Raw genomic sequence first — 16,507 nt, 5'->3', positions numbered from 1 at the left:
CTGCTGTTTTTGGATGGAATGTCCTTTAAATATGAATTAAATCTATCTGGTCTTTTGTGTCATTTAAAGCTTCCATTATTTATTTTCATTTTGGATGATCTGTCCATTGGTGTAAGTGAGGTGTTAAAGTCCCCCACTGTTATTGTGTTACTGTCAATTTCCTCTTTTATAGCTGTTAGCAGTTGCCATATGTATTGAGGTGCTCCTATGTTGGGTGCATATATATTTATAATTGTTATATCTTCTTCTTGGATCAATCCCTTGATCATTATGTAGTGTCCTTCCTTGTCTCTTGTAACATTCTTTATTTTAAAGTCTATTTTATCTGATATGAGTATTGCTACTCCAGCTTTCTTTTGATTTCCATTTGCATGAAATATCTTTTTCCATCCCCTCACTTTCAGTCTGTATGTGTCCATAGGTCTGAAGTGGGTCTCTTGTAGACAGCATATAGATGGGTCTTGTTTTTGTATCCATTCAGCAAGCCTGTGCCTTTGGGTTGGAGCATGTAATCCATTCACTTTTAAGGTAATTATCGATATGTATGTTCCTATGACCATTTTCTTAATTGTTTTGGGTTTTTTGGTAGGTCCTGTTCTTCTCTTGTGTTTCCCTCTTAGAGAAGTTCCCGTAGCATTTGTTGTAGAGCTGGTTTGGTGGTGCTGAATTCTCTTAGCTTTTGCTTGTCTGTAAAGCTTGTGATTTCTCCATCGAATCTGAATGAGATCCTTGCTGGGTAGAGTAATGTTGGTTTTAGGTTCTTCCCTTTCATCACTTTAAGTGTATCACGCCACTCCCTTCTGGCTTGTAGAGTTTCTCCTGTGAAATCAGCTGTTAACCCTATGGGAGTTCCCTTGTATATTATTTGTTATTTTTCCCTTGCTGCTTTCAATCATTTTTCTTTGTCTTTAATTTTTGCCAATTTGATTACTGTGTGTCTTGGCTTGTTTCTCCTTGGGTTTATCCTGTATTAGACTCACTCCCCTTCCTGGACTTGGGTGGCTATTTTCTTTCCCATGTTAGGGAAGTTTTCGACTATAATCTCTTCAAATATATTCTCGGGTCCTTTCTCTCTCTCTTCTCCTTCTGGGACCCCTATAATGTGAATGTTACTGCGTTTCTTGTTGTTCCGAGGTCTCTTAGGCTGTCTTCATTTCTTTTCATGCTTTTTTCTTTAGTCTGGTCCACAGCAGTGATTTCCAGCATTCTGTGTTCCAGGTCACTTATCCGTTCTTCTGCCTCAGTTATTTTGCTATTGATTCCTTCTAGTGTAGTTTTCATTTCAGTTATTGTATTGTTCATCTCTATTTGTTTGTTCTTTAATTCTTCTAGGTCTTTGTTAAACATTTCTTGCATCTTCTTGATCTTTGCCTCCATTCTTTTTCCAGGGTCCTGGATCATCTTCACTATCATTAGTCTGAATTCTTTTTCTGGAAGATTGCCTATCTCTACTTCATTTAGTTGTTTTTCTGGGGATTTATGTTGTTCCTTCATCTGGTATATAGCCCTCGGCCTTTTCATCTTGTCTATCTTTCTGTGAATGTGGTTTTTGTTCCACAGACTGCAGGATTGTAGTTCTTCTTGCTTCTGCTGTCTGCCCTCTGGTGGATGAGGCTATCTAAGAGGCTTGATGGGAGGGACCGGTGGTGATTATTTTTTATCATTATTAATAGAAAAGTCATTTTCAAATTCAGGTCTAAAGACTAATTAGATGAGGTTATCAAGTAGAATAAATATTTTACTTTTCTTCTCCATAAAATTCCTTTAAAATATTTTGATATAAAATATACTGTCCACACCAAAGAACAACTGTTCCCATTCCTGTATAAATTTCTGTTTGCCATATACAGCACACTATGTTAGTGTGCTCTTGTATATAAAAGGTAGGATTGTGCCTTGGTCTAAACAGCAGAAACATACATGAGAGATTATCTTGCTGTGAGACCATACTATATTTCAATAATTTTTGAGCCATTATATTTATAGTGTAACACTTACAAACTGGGAAGCATGGCAAAGGACACTGATAATTTAGCAAACATTTATTATCTACTATGTTCCAGCAACTGTACTGGCCCCTGGGTTTACAGTGGTTCTTGCTCTCATGGGGCTTATGGTAGAGCTCTTACTTAATTAAGCTATCTTTCTTAGGGTTGACTAGCTCAGAATTTCCTTTATTTAATCTAATATTAAGAACATAAGGAAGTATAACTGTATTTATTGATCATGTACTTTTATGTCAGAACTAGTTTAATTCCATAAACAATCTTGTGAGATATATAATCCTATTCTACTTATAGCTATGGAAATAAAAGCTATGAGAATTTAAGATATAAATAATCAGAGTAGAAACAGATTTTGAATCCAGGTTGTTCCAGTTTGTAGTTTTCTCCACTAAATTATACTGCTCGTATTGCCAAACACTGTGTAAGTTTTTACTTAGAAAAGAATAGCTATTTCTGAAGGAAAAAAATAGAAATTCTGTGTTATCTGTTCAGGTATCTAAGATAGAGCTCTAGGACCTATAAAGTCAGAATTTGGCTGTGTTTTGACTCTATTCCTACCTTGCTCTGTGACCCAAGGCAGATTTCTTTTATTTCTTTAAATTTTTGTCCCACTTAAAAAACATTATATAAATATGAAAAAAGGCACAAATCATATGTGTTACAACTTGATGCCCTTTTAGAACATGAACACATCTGTATAAACAACACGCAGATCATTACAAGCCCCTTAGAAGCTCCTCCCACCCAGTCTTGTACTCCCCTCTGATTACTGCTCATGCCAAGGATAATTACTCTCCTAACTTATAGCAGCAGAAATTAGATGTCTGTGTAAGTGAAAGCATACAATATGCATTCTTTAGTGTTTGGCATATTTCACTCAACCTTATGCTTGGGAGATACGTCCATAATTTTGTATGTGATGAGATTCATTCTCACTGTTGTAAAGATGCTGTAATTTATTTATCCATCCTGATATTAATGGGTTTTGGGGGTAATTTCTAGTTTGGGTAAATTATGAAGAGTGCTCTTTGAGCCATCTCACGTATGTCTTTTGGAAAATATTTCTGCTGTTATATATTAAAAGAGTGAAATTGTTAGGTCATAGGATTCCATGTATTTGCTTTGGTAAGTATGTTTTTACCAATGTGCACTCCCATCCAAAGTGTTTAAGAACTCTTCTTGTTCCACATCTCCACTGATACTTGGCATTTTCCTTAATATTTTTTTCCTCTTAGTTATTTTAGTGTGCACATACTCATTGTGATTTTCTCATTTAATTTTATTTAATTGGAATTTTCCTCATAAATAATGAAGATAAATCTTTTCCCATCTGTTTGTTACCCCTCTGAATGTGCTTTCTGTGAACTATTTGTCTTTGACTTATATACCCATTGGGCTGTCTTTTTCTTATTGATATTTAGGAAAAATATTTAATATATTTTGAATACAATTATAAATATCTCTCCCACTCTGTACGTACACTCTTTAAATATGAAATAAAGCATCTGTCCTACTTTTTGAGACTAATTTTGAAGGAATACAAAGTACTTGAAATTGAGTCAAAAATCACTGGACAAGGTATTATGAAATAAGTATCAGAGGATTGATGTTACATAGAATTTCATGACTGCCTTGTCAGAAGTCTCTATTGTTTAGAAGTCTAATATTTCATATTGGTCCTCAATAGGCATTTATCACTGAGCATCTCAAATGTCAGGTAGAAATCATGCCTCTCAGAAATTTACCCCAAGTTTGAGCTGCCAGTCACAAGTAATGAGGCCAGCTATTAATTCAACCTTAAAATTCATCTTTAGAACTGAAGCAATTCATTCTTTGATATGAAGTTGCCATAAGGAGTACATTTCACTCCTTATTATCTTTCCATGTTTTAATTTGGAAAGATTGTCTAATGTCTTTTTTTCCCTGTGGTTTAGTTTTCATTTTTGGCATTTTGTTTTCCTGTTAATATCCACTGAATAGGATGATCTACCTGTACGCCCTTGCTACCAGCTTAAGGATTTCACTGGAAACCTATTCTGAAGGAAATATCCTAAGCAAATATATGAAAAGCAACATCGTATTTACTTTACAAGCACAATTTCATATATAACATTATATTAGTTAAGATCAATTAGGAACCTATTTGTTTTATCTCATTACTAGCCTAACACGAGAGTCTTTTTAAAATGTAAGTGCCACCAAGCTATTAATTTCCTTGAATCTGAGTACTATGATGATAAGACAGTGGTGCTGTGGTTGAGATAGTTTTGTGAAACTTTATAAACCTATGCTGTGAGTCTTTCTTTAGAGCCTTCCGATTCTATGGCAGCAAAAATTTTATGTGGATCACATCATTCATTTGCAAATAGCTTTTCTGGAATTACGTGACTCAAACTCAGTAAGATGTTGCTTTCACCTACATGAAAAAAATCTTCATATTTAGCCTAAATCCAGGTAGACTATATATGAGTTACTATTTTAAATGTCTTGTGCATTTTTATTGTTTTAAAAATGTATTAGTTTTAAATGGTCAGGCAACATGCTCAATGTCATGTATCATAAACAATTTTGTCATCTTTGTATGAGGATTTTTTCTCAGATGAACGTTTTCAACAGGGAAATACAAAATCTGGGCGAGTAAAGCTACTTCTCTTTTTTAGAGAAACATATTTTTTAAAATAATATAGAATGAAAGCAGAATATTTGTAAAACAGAAGTTAAAACCTAAGAAAAAATACAAATATCCATAAACTCACATTTAGCAATAACCAGTAATAATATTTTGATTTGTATTTTCCCTTCATTTTTATGTTTATCTAAATTTATACATACCCCCATAGGCACACATATGCATACACAGATACAAGACTTTAAAACAATGTTTAGTGAGTTAAAAAAATGAGTTAATACAGTTATAACTTTAAAACAATTTGGAAAAGTTTACCACTATATCCAATAGTATGCTGAAGCTGGCTTCTAGTGGCTCTTGAGACCCTATAGTTTGCATTTTTTCCCTCCAACTCTGAATTTAGTGATGTCGTGTTGATAGACTGAAATCATGCATGGTGGTAGTGTTTATGCCATGGAAATAGACATGTGCTACAGATGAGAGAGCTGGTTATTAAGCATTCACCATCACATCATACTTCCTCATGTAATCAAGTTTTCTATGACATTTATGCTTTTTTTAAAACATCTTTATTAGAGTATAATTGCTTTACAATGGTGTGTTAGTTTCTGCTCCGTAACAAAGTGAATCAGCTATACATACACATATATCCCCATATCCCCTCCCTCTTGCATCACCCTCCCACCCTCCCTATCCCACCCCTCTAGGTGGTCACAAAGCACCGAGATGATCTCCCTGTGCTATGTGGCTGCTTCCCACTAGCTATCTATTTTACATTTGGTAGTGTATATATAGGACATTTATACTTTACTTTCTTCTCTTGTCATAGGAATGGGAGGTAACAATGACAGCATGTGATTAAAGTAGGAGAGAACAAGAAGGGAATTTTGAAATTTTTATGGGAGGAAAATAAACTGAGCAGAAGTCATAAAATGTTGCAGTGAAAAGTCTTTTGAGCCAGTTAATCCTGAGGTTTTTAATGTTCTCTGAGTTTGATCAGTAAGAGATTCATACTTTAGCACTTGGTTATCTTTGCTTTCTGCAGTTCTCTCAAAGCTTCATGGCTATTATTTATATCTCACCAAGACTGTAAACTCTTGGTTCTGCTTATTTTATGTTTCCTTCCTAGCATAATACCCAATATATATTTGTTGCTCTATAAATTTCTGTATGTAAACAAATAGCTTCATTTAAATAAAACCATATTTTATCAAGTGAAAGGTAAGACAACATCAGGAAATGAGAAAAAAAACAGTGCTCTGGAGTTTGATACTTGGTTCAGCTAGCTGGGATCAGATAAATTTTAGGATGCATGACATTGAAAGTAAGAGTAAACCAACATCATGTTCTTAAAAAGTGGAAGTATTTGAGTATTTACTCAATACTCAGAAAAGAGTATTTGGGTATATAGTTATATTTTCTTTTATGCCCCCAAAGATATAAAAGTTCATATGATGTCATAAGTACCTGTTCAATCTCTCATTCTGCCTCTCTTCATATGTAAATGCACTCTCCCTATGGATTTGAAAGATAGTTTTCAGCAGGTTCAAGAAATGACCCATCCCTAGTTAAGATTCAGAATGAAGAGTATCTTACTTGTCCCAATCGCAATAAAAATTTCTAAAATTAAAAATTCATTGTGATCAGACTGGCTTACATCCTAATCACACCCTTGAATCAGTTCTGATAGACATGGGGATGAGCCTAGGTTTAGGTCTACATGTAAAGCCCTACTCAGACAACTGGACATAACCCTAAAGGAAGTCTAAAGTTTTAAGAAAGGAGATTGGGTGTAAAATCGAATTGTCTACTCAAGTAATAAGTCCTATAGCTTCTCTGTACTTCAGGTTTCTCATCTTTAAAGTAGAAGTAATGAAACTCAAAAGGATTTTAAAGTGTCTATCTAGCACAGTGGCCAGACCAACGTAGTGGTCAATTAAAATTATTTCTGGGGCTTCCCTGGTGGCACAGTGGTTGAGAGTCTGGTTGCCGATGCAGGGGACACGGGTTTGTGCCCCGGTCCAGGAAGATCCCACATGCCGCATAGCGGCTAGGCCCGTGAGCCATGGCTGCTGAGCCTGCGCGTCCGGAGCCTGTGCTCTGCAACGGGAGAGGCCACAAAAGTGAGAGGCCCGCGTACCACAAAAAAAAAAAAAAAAAAAAAATTATTTCCATCTCCCAATCAGACGCTGTGTGAAACAACTGTCAAAATTTTACTAATTGATTTAACAAACAGAATATTAAGAAATTGAATCCAGTGAGATAATGATGGAATAATGTATCATGACTAAGTATTTTTTTTTAACTTTTTATTTTATATTGGAGTATAGGTGATTAACAATGTTGTGGGGTTTTTTTCACATAATGAAAATTTACAAGTTGGCTGGGCTTAAGCCATGCTGCAGTAACAAACTGCAAAAACCTTAGGGGTATAATACAACAGAAGTGTCTTCATTGCTAAGATCAGTCTGATACAGGTCAAGTGTTTTCTCTCCCAAATAGTAATTCAGAAACCCAAGCTATTTGCATCCTGTGGCCGTAGTTCACCCTGGCTTTATCCGGCCAGCAGTAATAGACATGAAATGTAAGTGTGACTTAGAGATAACCTGGAGGATCAGTTAGTATGTGTTATGACCATGTCTGGAATATTATGAATCATTTATGCCCATAGTCCATTTGCCAGAAATTAGTCATGTGGCCTCAACTGCAAGGAAGGCTGGGAAATAGACTTCCTTGTGTCCAAGAAGAAGAAATGATACGGTGAGTGTCTAGCCAGTCTCTATCATAGTCCCCTGTACATCCTTCTAAATCCTATCCAAACCAAATCCCTTCCTTCCATATATGTAAATAGTTACCCCTTCACAATGATGACAGCTCCAAATTCTACCCAGGCCCTGAACCATGCTGCTCAGTCCTCTTCATAAGGTCTGGGTTTAGTTAGTGGCCTAGGGACTGGTAACCTATGAAATAAAGATAAATAAAAATGAAACTGATCTGCCCTCCACGTCATATATTTCAATATAAAATGGTGAAACTGGGTGAGGATAATGACAATAAATCTTTCCATTCAAAAACTGGAAGAATGAGAAGAATAAAGCAGTCATTGGTCCATGGAAATTTGAATAGCCTAACTCCTGCTCTAGAAGATTAGATACTGAAGGACAGATAACAAAGCCTGCTTAAGTTTCAAATACTCAACGGCTTTTTAAGCTTCAGGTATATAGTTTATCTGGCAATAGAGTTCCCTCAACTAGACAGTAGCTTTCCGATATATTTAAATCTACTAAGCTTCATGTAAAGAAACTATACCCAGAGATCTTTCCTAGACACAATTCTCATATCCAGTTTATTTCTGTGCTTTCTCACTCCCATGCCTCTCCTCTTTCTCAAATTGAATGGGAAGACACAGTCCCTAATTTGATGTGTTCTCCGAGTCACTGAAACCCCTCAGTCTTTTAATCGCATTCCTTACATTTGTAGTCTGAGAAACTCTCTGTTCCTGTACTCCTCATTCACTTTCATCTCTGTTTGAAAACTGACCCATTCTTTCCTGGGAGTTTTCTTCATTCCTGCAATATCTTCCCAAATGGGCACAATAAAAACTAACACCAAATATTTGCATTCTAGTCTCAGTTCTCTTTGTTTAGAACTGCTCTGTGGGGCAAAGAAGTGTTGATCTGTGGCAACACTTTTACCAAAGCTTTGACTGTGAATACCATTGATGGACATATTTGCAACTTCTGATATTGATTCTTTTAAACGACTGCTGACCAACTGATAAGCAAATGCTATTTAATTCAGGCTTTTCTGAAAGCAACACTACATCTCGTGCCAAATTTTCTGTTAGTCAGAGTAGGCAGTCAGTGGTGGAGTTGTAAATTCTGAAGGCTTAGTGGCTTATCAGGGAGCTTATTTCTTACATTGAAATCTGAGGCAGGCCAGGGGGCTGTCTTCCAAGTGGTGATGCTAGAACCCAAGCTGCTTACGTGTTATGTCTCCATCATGTTGAGGCCCAGGGTCAGCCTCATGTCATCCACCAGGTTGACAGGGCAGGGGGGTGTGGGGATTTGGTGGCGGTGGGAGAGGAATTGGATGAGACCTTCTGCTCCTAGACCTGGAAGCAGCACATTATCACTTCTTTCCATGTTCTCTTGGCCTGAACCAGCCATATAACCTAAGAACAAAAGAGGCTGGGAAATGTGGTCTTTCTCTGTTTCCATGAGACAAAATGGGACCAGTGAGCATCTAGCCAGTCTTTTCAATAACAAGAAAGAAAGACCATTCTCAAAAAATCAGTTCAACTAATACTATTCAATGATAGTATGCCGAATAGGAATTCTAGAACAAGCAAATTTGTGTGTGTGTGCATGTGTATGAGAGTATGCACATGCATATGAGCATTCATGCATCTGAGTAGGTATTGTGGACATTTAATTCCTTGGCAGTTGCTGATCTTGTCACTGGCTACCTCTGCAATGTTGTTATTCCAAAAGAGGAGACTTGATTCCAGCATAGACAAACAGATACGGCTTTCAAAGTTGTTCAGCAGCCACAGGCTAAAGCCTTTAGCTACATAATTTCACAGAGTCATCAGTAATCTTTATGCTTGCCATGCCTGCGATTGTCAAGCAGAACTTCTGAGGGTGAGATAACACTCTTATTACATGGAAATACCCGGGGATGCAAAGAAAGAAGCAAGGGAATTTCCAATGATGTCTTCAATGCTCCTGGAGCACCTGCTGTTCTTTTTCTGTTTACTGAGTAAGAATTCTCTAGTCTAGGCTATAGGGTTCCTTCTTTGTCCTTTTTGACAGGGCTCAGTCTTTTATTTTTAAAAGTGTGTTTCCTTTTAAAATAAAGAATAAAAGAGATGCATCTCTGGTTTAAAAAGTCATCAGTTAATAAGTGACGATGAAGCGCCTTTGTCACTCAGCTATTAGTCACATATTTTCTCATGTTTAACAAAACTGGAATTTTCCCCATTAGTTATTAGTGACATTTAACAAAAATAATTATCCCCTTATACGGTTGTATTAGCAGTTGAAAGTTCTATTTTAGCCCTTTTCTATGAAACCAGCAGGATGGAGTCTTAATTTCTTAGGATGAACCAGTTTGTCTTAACCTTGCCAAATAGAGCAAACTCGCGTGCGTTTCATTAATAAAGTAAGCACCTGTGTTGTTGAGAGCAGCAGTGTGGTGGTTCTGTCCACCTTTATTTTCTTCTCCATAACACAAAGCTTCCACAGTTCTGAATCATCACATCGGTGCCTGTTCCTAGATAGAGTAACAGTTGGGTAGATCACCCTAAATCAGTTCTCACTTGTCCTAATGGTTCAGAGTTGGCAGACCAGTGATTGAATCCTAGCTCTGTCTCGTACAGGCAGCCAGAATAACCTTGGGTCAATCTCATTACCTCTCTAAGCTAAGGATTTTTCATTTATGAAATGGGGTTAATAACAGTATCACACCTGCAGTATAATAAATACTCAGTGATATTAACTTACATTATTCAACACATGTTTTCCTTCTAATCTCATGTAGTTCAGTGACAGACTTAAGACTTAAGTTTATTTGAAAGAACCAACTACAGATTTATTTGTAAAGTGCTTACTCTTTACCAGCCCTGGAACATGAGAGAAAAACAGTCTCTGCCTTTTAAAAACTTGCAGACCAGTGGAGAAGATGGGTGGGTAACCAGATGATTGCAATATGGTAATTCATGATGTTGAAGTAGAACAAAGGAGTTGATGATTCATCTTGTTAGTGTAGGTCTGAGAAAACGGCAAAGAGGAGGAAGAAAATACATGAGATGTTGAAGGATGAGTAGGGGTTCACTAGGTGACTGAGGCAAGGACATCTTAAGCATTGTGCATGGGGCTTGTGCATGGGGCTGGTGGTATGACAGAGGGAGATGCTGGGGAGTTATAAGTAATTCACTGTAACATTGTCCATAGACTGTGCGTGTGTATCAGAGTAGCAGGAGATGAAACCCCTTGTGCCATTTAATATACCAAAGTGGTAACGTTGAAGGACTTTAACCTTGAGTGAAATCTAATTTGCCGAAGTTTACTGGCAGCTTTTCTTAGGGAAATCTCCCTTATCTTTAATCCAGGTAAGCAGAAAAAACAAGGGGATGACAAAGGCAGAAAGCTAATCTCCAGTCCTCAGAATCTAGTTTTTGGAATGAAACATGCATTGATAGATTTATTTACATAGTAAATATATTTGAGAACATACTGTGGGTGAAAGAATTCACTTAGTACAGTGAAAAACAGGCTTCATTCCTGTGCTTGAATACTTCTTATGATCATAGTTTCAATTTTACTATGTACTGTCTTATAACATGTTATAGCCTAATTTTTAAATTATATGTAATATAGTGTATATACAAACATATATTCATATATAAATTACAAATATGTATATAATATATATAATGTTTATATCCATATACATGTATATAAATATAAATTTCTATCATCTATTTTTTATCTATCTATCTCTCCGACTAGATATTAAGTTCCCCAACAGCAAGAACTGTGTATAACACTCTTTTGCTTGCCCAACAGTAAATATTCCACAAAAATTGTTAAATATATAAATTTATGAGTTGCGAATAATCACATAGTTAGGAGAGAATGTTTGTCTCTTTCAACCCTGCCATGTCTTTTCCTTGGTTTCTGCCCAGGATTTCTTGTATTATATTTTACACTTTCCATTATTATTATCTCCTTGCTGTCTAAGAGTCTAATTATGTTGGGCTCGGGGAAGCATAACGATTTAGTAAACATAATATTGATGATACTAACTTTTACTGAGTGCCAACTATATGTTATATTTCCTTGTTTATTAATTTTACACAATAGTCTTACAAGGAATTATTGCTATCTTTTTATAGATTACATATCTTCAACCCAGAGAGGTATGCAATTTACCCAAGACCACACAGCTAATATGCTGCAGGAACCAGGATTCTAATCTATGATAAACTATCTCAGAAACTTTCTTAGTGTATTATTCCAGAGTTTACAAAGCACTTATGTGCCTTATTTCATTTGAACCTCACAACTTCTTGCTGTGGTATATAGTTACCAGATTTTACAGAGGAAAGAACTGAGACTCAGAGAGGAACAGTGACTTCCTTATGGCATAGAATTGAAAGATGGTAGAAAATTTCATTCTATCCACATTTTCTTTTTAGCTACACTCTGGTTATTCCACAAAGCTCTGTTGGATAGACTACTTTACTACTAGAATGTTATAGGCAACTCTGGATATTTGAGTAAATCAAACTGGCCATACAGTTTTAAGGGGAAAAAAATGTAAATAAGTTCTTCACATCAAAACAGAAATTTATATTAAGGTTAAATAGTTTTAATAAAAACATTTTTTATTTTAATAGACTCTTCTCATTTAAATACAAATCCATTATAACCATCCACACAGCCCTTTAATGAGAAGCAAATTAAGTTGTTTGAAAACAAACTCGGTAAGCTGTGTTTTTCCATTGACCAGTGGCAGAAGGAAGAGAAAGTGATTGTGGCCGGCATTTGGCTGACTAAAGCTAATGGCATTCAGTCTTGTGAAATGGATATTAATGATTCTACAGTGTTTAACTTGGTTTGCTCTTGATGGATTTTCCACTTCTGAATTAATGTCTGTCTACTCTTGATTAATTTATAGTGATTGTACTTTGAGGCAGTTAATTAATTTCTTTCTAAAGTCAAATAGCATTCACTGTGATGAAGGCAGTCATTTTGATTTCTCAGAAAAATAGTCCCTAAGTGCCTCAAGTATAGATCTCACAAAGTTAGTAGGAAAAGTTTTTCATTCAGGAAGCCTCCACCAAAGCCAGAGAAGCCTTGTCATAAATCTCATTTAGAATCTTATCCTGTAACTCCACAGACAGAGCTATTTGAGGTATATGTGGTAGTGTCTGAAACCAAAACCTTTCCCTAGCTTGTGTATAAAATATTTTTTAAAATGTCTTCGGAAACCTTCAAGATGGTAGAGGAGTAAGATGTGGAGATCACCTTCCTCCCCACAGATACATCAGAAATACGTCTACACGTGGAACAACTCCTACAGAACACCTACTGAACGCTGGCAGAAGACCTCAGACTTCCCAAAAGGCAAGAAACTCCCCATGTACCTGGGTAGGGCAAAAGAAAAAAGAGAGAACGGAGACAAAAGAATAGAGATGGGACATGCACCTTGGGGAGGGAGCTGTGAAGGAGGAAAAGCTTCCACACGCTAGGAAGACCCTTCACTGGCAGAGATGGTCGGTGGGCAAGGGGGAAGCTTCGGAGCCACGGGGGACAGCGCAGCCACAGGGGTGCAGAGGGCAAAGCGGAGAGATTCCCGCACAGAGGATGGGTGCCGACCAGCACTCACCAGCCTGAGAGACTTGTCTGCTTACCCGCCGGGAAGGGTGGGAGCTGGGAGCTGAGGCTCGGACTTCGGTCGGATCGCAGGGAGAGGACTGGGGTTGGCTGCGTGAACACAGCCTGTAGGGCTAGTGTGCCACAACTAGCCGGGACGGAGTCTGGGAAAAATTCTGGACCTGCCTAAGAGGCAAGAGACCATTGTTTTGGGGTGTGCGAGGAGAGGAGATTCAGAGCACTGCCTAAATGAGCTCCAGACACAGGTGCGAGCCGCGGCTATCAGCATAGACACCGGAGACGGGCGTGAAATGCTAAGGCTGCTGCTGCAGCCAGCAAAAAGCCTGTGTGCAAGCACAGGTCACTATCCACACCTCTCCTCCCGGGAGCCTGTGCAGCCTGCTACTGCCAGGGTCCCGTGATCCAGGGACAACTTTCCCAGGAGAATACACAGTGCACCTCAGGCTGTTGCAATGTCATGATGGCTTCTGCCACCACAGGCTCGCCCTGCATTCCATACCCCTCCCTCCCAGCCACCCCCAGCCTGAGTGAGCCAGAGCCCCCCTAATCAGCTGCTACTTTAACCCTGTCCTGCCAGGGTGGGGAACAGACGCCCTCAGGCAACCTACACGCAGAGGCAGGGCCAAATCCAAAGCTGAACCCCAGGAGCTGTGTGAACAAAGAAGAGAAAGGGAAATCTCTCCCAGCAGCCTCAGGAGCAGCCTGTTAAATCTCCACAGTCAACGTGACGTACCCTGCATCTCTGGAATACCTGAATAGACAATGAGTCATCCCAAAATTGAGGCGGTGGACTTTGGGAGCAACTGTAGAATTGGGGTTTCCCTTCTGCTTCTAATTAGTTTCTGTTTTATTTTGATCTTAGTTTAGTATTTAGAGCTTATTATCATTGGTAGATTTCCTTATTGATTTGGTTGCACTCTTCCTTTTTTTTAATATATAAATACTTTTTTTTCCGTTTTCTCTTTTTGTAAGTGTGTATGTGTATGCTTCTTTGTATGACGTTGTCTGTATAGCTTTGCTTTTACAATTTGTCCTAGGGTTCTGTCTGTCCGTTTTTTTTTTGTTTCTTTGTTTGTTATCATTGGTGGATTTGTATTTTGGTTTGGTTGCTCTCTTCTTTCTTTTGTTGATTTCTTTTATTATTACTTAAAAATTTTAATTTTAATAATGTTTTTTATGTTTTATTTTAATAACTTTAGGTTTTTATTGTATTTATTTTTCTTTCTTTCTTTTTCTCTCCTTGGTAAATTGTAAGAAAATTGAAATCATATCAAGTATCTTTTCCAACCACAATGCTATGAGACTGCATATCAATTACAGGAAAATATCTGTACAAAATTCAAAGACATGGGGGCTAAACAAATACACTACAAAATAACCAAGAGATCACTAAAGAAATCAAAGAGGAAATCAAAAAATACCTAGAAACAATTGACAATGAAAACACGATGACCCAAAACCTATGGGATGCAGCAAAATCAGTTCTAAGAGGGAAGTTTATAGCAATATAATCCTACCTTAAGAAACAGGAAACATCTTGAATAAACAACCTAACCTTGCACCTAAAGCAATTAGAGAAAGAACAAAACAACCCCAAGGTTAGCAGAAGAAAAGAAATCATAAAATTCAGATCATAAATAAATGAAAAAGAATTGAAGGAAACGATAGCAAAGATCAATAAAACTACAAGGTAGTTCTTTGAGAAGATAAACAAAATTGATAAACTATTAGCCAGACTCATCAAAAAGAAAAGGGAGAAGATTCAAATCAGCAGAATTAGAAATGAAAAAGGAGAAGTTATAACTGGCACTGCATCAATACAAAGGATCATGAGAGATTACTACAAGTAACTATATGCCAACAAAATGGACAACCTGAGAGAAATGAACAAATTCTTAGAAATGCACAACCTTCCAACACTGAACCAGGGAGAAATAGAAAATAAAAACAGATCAATCACAAGCACTGAAATTGTAACTGATTAAAAATCTTCCAAGAAACAAAAGCCCAGGACCAGATGGTTTCACAGGTGAATTCTATCAAACATTTAGAGAAGAGCTACCACCTATTCTCCTCAAACTCTTCCAAAATATAGCAGAGGGAGGAACACTCCCAAACTCATTCTACGAGGCCACCACCACCCTGATACCAAAAGCAGACGAAGATGTCACAAAGAAAGAAAACTAGAGGCCAGTATGTCTGATGAACATAGATGTAAAAATCCTCAACAAAATACTAGCAAACAGAATCCAACAGCACATTAAAAGAATCATACACCATGATCAAGTGAGGTTTATCCTAGGAATACAAGGATTCTTCAATATACGCAAATCAATGAATGTGATAAACCATATTAACAAATTGAAGAGGAAAAACCATATGATCATCTCAGTAGATGCAGAAAGAGCTTTCGACAAAATTCAACACCCAGTTATGAGAAAAACCCTCCAGAAAGTAGGCATAGAATGAGCTCACCTCACCGTCAACATAATAAAGGCCACATATAACAGACCCACAGCCAATGTCATTCTGAATGGTGAATAACTGAAACCATTTCCTCTAAGATCAGGAACAAGACATGGTTGTCCACTCTTACCACTGTTATTGAACACAATTTTGTAAGTTTTAGCCACAGCAATCAGAGAATAAAAAGAAATAAAAGGTATCCAAATTGGAGAAGAAGAAGTAAAACTGTCACTGTTTGCAGATGATATGATAGTATACGCAGAGAATCCTAAAGATGCTACCAGAGAACTACTAGAGCTAATCAATGACTTTGGTAAAGCAACAGGATACAAAATTAATGCACAGAAATCTCTGGCATTCCTATACACTAATGATGGAAAATCTGAAAGAGAAATTAAGGAAACACTCCCATTTACCACTGCAACGAAATGAATAAAATACCTAGGAATAAACCTACCTAAGGAGACAAAAAACCTATATGCAGAAAACTGTAAGACACTGATGAAAGAAATTAAAGATGATACTAACAGATGGAGAGATATACCATGTTCTTGGATTGGAAGAATCAACATTGTGAAAACGACTGTACTACCCAAAGCAATCTACAGGTTCAATGCAATCCCTATCAAACTACCAATGACATTTTTCACAGAACTAGAACAAAAAATTGCACCATTTGTATGGAATCACAAAAGACCCTGAATAGCCAAAGCAATCTTGAGAAAGAAAAATGGAGCTGGAGGAATCACAGTCCTGGATTGCAGACTATACTACAAATCTACAGTAATCAAGACAGTATAGTACTGGCACAAAAACAGAAATATAGATCAATGAAACAGGATAGAAAGCCCAGAGATAGTCCTATACACATATGGTCACTTTATTTTTGATAAAGGAGGAAAGAAGATATAATGGAGAAAAGACAGCCTCTTCAATAAGTGATGCTGGGAAAACTGGACAGCTACATGTAAAAGAATGAAATTAGAACACTCCCTAACACCATA

At 37.1% G+C, this 16,507-nt stretch overlaps 1 protein-coding gene across 10 annotated transcripts in view; it reads left to right on the top strand.

Annotated features, from left to right (window-relative positions):
* LOC307183788 (uncharacterized protein) overlaps nt 1-16,507 on the top strand; it is a 693,054-nt gene that overhangs the window by 403,703 nt on the left and 272,844 nt on the right. The window contains exon 7 of one of the 10 annotated variants that reach the window (XM_079916857.1): nt 12,683-12,708. The exons of the other annotated variants lie outside the window; for them this stretch is intronic. The gene's annotated coding sequence lies outside the window, so the exon portion shown is untranslated. Of the gene's footprint in view, nt 1-12,682; nt 12,709-16,507 lie in introns of those variants that run through there. 10 annotated transcript variants of the gene reach the window in all.

This window comes from Stenella coeruleoalba (assembly GCF_951394435.1).
Source record: "Stenella coeruleoalba genome assembly, chromosome: 3".
NCBI lineage: Eukaryota > Metazoa > Chordata > Mammalia > Artiodactyla > Delphinidae > Stenella > Stenella coeruleoalba.
This window is presented reverse-complemented; position numbering and strand designations above follow the sequence as displayed.